The sequence below is a fragment of the Vigna angularis genome, chromosome 7 (assembly GCF_016808095.1).
Source record: "Vigna angularis cultivar LongXiaoDou No.4 chromosome 7, ASM1680809v1, whole genome shotgun sequence".
NCBI lineage: Eukaryota > Viridiplantae > Streptophyta > Magnoliopsida > Fabales > Fabaceae > Vigna > Vigna angularis.
The window spans coordinates 23,114,192-23,118,766 of record NC_068976.1 but is presented as its reverse complement, the minus strand read 5'-3'; positions in this window follow the sequence as shown (position 1 = coordinate 23,118,766).

Sequence of the window (4,575 nt, the reverse complement as noted above, 5' to 3'; positions counted from 1 at the left end):
TCGTCCTCAATTTTGTTGTCATTGTCAGCCAATGTACCTCACCACTAGTTCTGTCCTCAATGTTGCTGTCATCATTAGGCAATGTGCCTCATCAATATTAACGTCGTAGGAGCTCCATGTGTCATTACCAACAACATTGGATAATACAATTTGTGAACCAAATCTACAATAAACCATTACAACACCATTTGAATGCCACCTCGCACAACAACAAATTTGGAGCCAAAACGTAACAAACTAGCGTCGCAACACCATCAATCTTCATTGAAGTAGAGCCATCGTAAACCATTGTAGTAGTTCTGGCAAAGATACATTAAGTATATAGAAACCACTTTCAAAAAATGTTTTCTTTTTCTTTTTCAGTTAAAGATATTAAATCGATGTTCAATTACCGATCTAATATGTTTTTGATATATTATATTGATACATATTAAATCAGTTGTGAAACGAATCTAATATGTATTTCAAAACCAATTCAATATATCTATTTTACATCAATATTAATTAACTAATTTTTTACATTTATAAATTTTATAGTTAATTAATAAAATATTCATATTTCATTTTAGCTATATCACTTTTCCTCTTAAACAATTTACTAGATACTTACTTAAAAATTCACAATTTTTAAATATATATATATATAAATATAAGTAAAAAATGGTTAGTGTACCAGCAGGGACCGGACGCCGTACGGAAAGACATCCACGTCATTGGATTGCAGACGGACCGACCACCCCTATTATCGTAAGAGACCCAGGAAACTACCTTTCTACTTGCTACTGGAAAGGGTCAGATACTGAATGGGCGGACGCCCATCTGTCCCAGATCACACTCATAAAAGTATTTATTTTAGTTATTTATATAAATATAGAATACTTTAATTGGGATAAGGAATGCATTGTGTGTTTGTGTTGTGGGGATAAATTTATTAATAATGATATAAATTAATTGTTATATATATATATATATACTTGTGTATTTTATATTATAAATGATAATTTATTTAATTAATTTATTCTGTCGTGTGATTGCATGTATGAGGACCGATTCGTTCAGATTTAATGCACGAATAGATAATACTGTAGATACAGTAACAATATGACTCGCATAAGTATGACTTTTTTTTCTGACATTGCATAGGTTAGATTTGAAATTATCAACGTAGCATATGCGCCTTAAATTTATATAAATGACACGATTTTTGATTAGTTCAAAATTCGGTTTCCCAAAAATTAAATTTTGACTTGTTATGCATTATTTTCATAAAAGTTTAAGTTAGAATTTGGTTTTTCAAAAATCAAATTCTGACTTATATTTTAATTTTTTTTATAAACGGTGGGTTAGAATTTGATTTATGGAAAATCGATTTTTACCTTTTATTTTTATAAGATTTTTACGAACAGTAAATTAGAATTTGGATCTTCTACGTTATTTTTAATATATTGTTTTTTCAATTTTCTTTTTAGAAAATTAGTTTTAAAAACAAAATTAAGTTACTATTTTCTTCAAATACAATAAAACAATATTCGTAAACATAATTTTCAAAAACAACAAAATAAATAAATAAACACCATAAATTAAAAAAAAATTAAAAAATATTGCTCACCGAAGACACCACTAAAACCTTCAATGGTTTTTCAAACCCATTCAAATTCTTAATGATTTTCAATAATTAAAAAAATAAATTGTTCACCGAATTTTCAAAACCATTAAAACAAGAGTTTTTCAAACCTATTCAACGGCTCAATGATTTTCAATAATTTAAAAGAAAAATTGTTCATCAGTTTCGAAAACCATTGAAACCTTTAATGATTTTCCAAATCCATTGAACAGCTCAATGGTTTTCAATAAGCCTCATTGTTTTTTCTTTGCATTCTTTTCCATATTAATGCATCACTATTTTTATCACAGGCCAAACCAAACCAAGATATATAATTATGTAAAATCTAATCAAACAAATTTAATCAAAACTGTAATAGTACATGAGTATTGTGGTGGTGGAGTGCCACAAGATCAGAGGAGAAGAAAAAGAACTAACATAAGAAGAATAAAAAGGGGAGAGGGTGGCTGCTAGGTCAAAGAGAAAGAAGAGAAGAGAAAGAGTGGGAAATGTTTGAAAGTAAAGAGTAAAAATAAATTCCTCTAAGTTAAAACCCCAAACTATTCACAATTCGCTTTCTTGGCAAACAAGATTCAAATTTCAATTTTTATAAAAACATTTCGAAAGATATTAAAAATTCTTTTTCCCAAAAAACAAATTCTGAACCTATTAAAAACTATGCTATATAAGTAAATATAACAAAAAGTATGCTATATGCACTAGTACAAAAATGACCTTTAACGTCACGCGTATAATGTATGACCACCGAACATCCAACGTAAAAAATGACCGGTGACATTTTTGTAAATAAAACGTCATTGTAGAAGTCAATGACGTCGGTTCCTGCCGGGTCAGACGTCAAATCCTCCTTTAGACGTCGGCCCCCCCAAATCAGACGTCAAATCCTTCTTTACACATCGATCCCCTAACTCAGATGTAAAAAAGGTCCGAAAATATCTCCTTTTAAGCGTCAATATTAATTTTTTTACAACATAGACATCGGGCCCGCCAAATCAGACGTCAAATCCTTCTTTAGACATCGGGCCTCCCAGATCAGACGTTAAAAAGGTCCAAAAATATCTCATTTTAAGCGTCAATGTTAATTTTTTTTACGACATAGACGCTAGGCCCCATAGATCCAACGTCAAAAAGGTCCAAAAATAAATGTCGGTGCCCCCTAGATTAGACGTCAAATCCTTTGCCAGATGCTGCAAAATCAGAATTGAAAGGTCACTTTTGTAGACATTAGACATCGAACATAGCACGGGTCGACGTCTAATACACATTAAATGTCAGATCCCCTTCCCCAGACGTCAACAAGCTACGAAAATATCCCAAAAGTAGTGCCAAAATGGATTTTTTTACCAATTAGACGACAGATCTAGAGGGAGGCCGACGTTAAATGCCCTTTTAAACCTCAAACACTCAGAATGTGAGCCTCACTTTCTTTCACGTTTTCGTTTGAGTTTTTGCTTCGCTCGCTAGTTACACGTTTTCTCTCTCGTTGCGTTCATCTTCTTCCTCTGCTTTCTCTCGTTTGCCATTAACGTTCAGATAAGTTTTCTTCCACTTTGCACAGTTTTAAATCATTTTGCACCGATTATATTACGTTTGGAACCATTATCTTTCATTTGCACCGATTAAAATTCGTTTTCATTGGCTTTTCGTGCAGTTCTTGGGCGCATTCTAGAACAACTGCGACGACGATTTTTGAACTGTTATTGTGGACGTTTTTTCTCCTCACCCTCACAGCGACACCTGTCTACTTCCTCACCTTCATGACGATAATTTTTTTTTTAAAAACCCATAAATTGACGTCTGTTGTTCTTACAACATACGTCAATTAACGTATGTTATAAATGCAACAGACATGAATTGACGTTTGTTTAATGACAACAGACAGTCAATTTACGTCTTCCGCTATGACGTCGGACATTTAACCGACGTCAAAAGTCTAAAACAACCAACTTTAAAAGCTATCTTTGTGTTAGTGATGTGAAATTAAAAACGTAATTTATGTCATGAAAAAAAAAATCGCATAAGTATATTATATAAGTGTTTACTTTTTTGTATTAGAGACGTTTGTTTTGTAAATCTAACTTATTTGAGAAATATACGTTTTTATTATTATTGTAAATATATATGTGTGAAGCTAATAGTTTTTATATACAAATTTGATGTTATGGTTAACGTCTTCTTTCGTGTTCTTTATTTTGATGTCGTTGATCTTTTTATCAAATTAAAGATTCATAATCTTTTGTGAAGAAAATCATTAACTATTAAACCTGAATGTTGGTACTACCTTTAATCGAGTGAAAAAGAAGTTAAATGTAATAGTAGAGACTTAAATGTGATATTTTGGTATATATATTATTTTTAAAGCACTCAAACTGAGAAATATGTGTCTTGTGGAATTGGTCCCAAAGTGAGGTAAAAGAAAGGGCAAAGTTGTTTGAGATTTTGGTATCGTAGAGAGACGAAACAAGAGTGTTTTGATTTAAACATAGAGAAACATACAGAGAATCATTGTGATATGATTAAGAAGCCCTTGCAGATGATATTGTATAAAGAAAGCAAAGGGAAAAGGGAGATTATAACAATGATTTGCGAAACGCAATCTGTTAATAGCAGGGAAATCGCTTTTGATATAAGAAATTGACCAACTTTAGCTATTAAAGAATGATTTTTGGTGAGAGTAAAAACCTGTGCACATTGACGTGTTAACTATTTAGAAAGATAGCAAATAGACCACCATGTCTATGCACATTACAACATTTATGAAGGCCACTTAGCAACCCTTCTTCGCATCCTCCAAGAATCCAATTACTCCACGATTTTTCTAATTCTCCCACTTCTACTCTCACCCCAAACCAGCTATGCATCACACACTTATATACCATTCAGATAGTTATATAATACCTATTTTCCTTTCAACTATAAAAACAATTTATATAAAAAATGTTTTAGTAAAG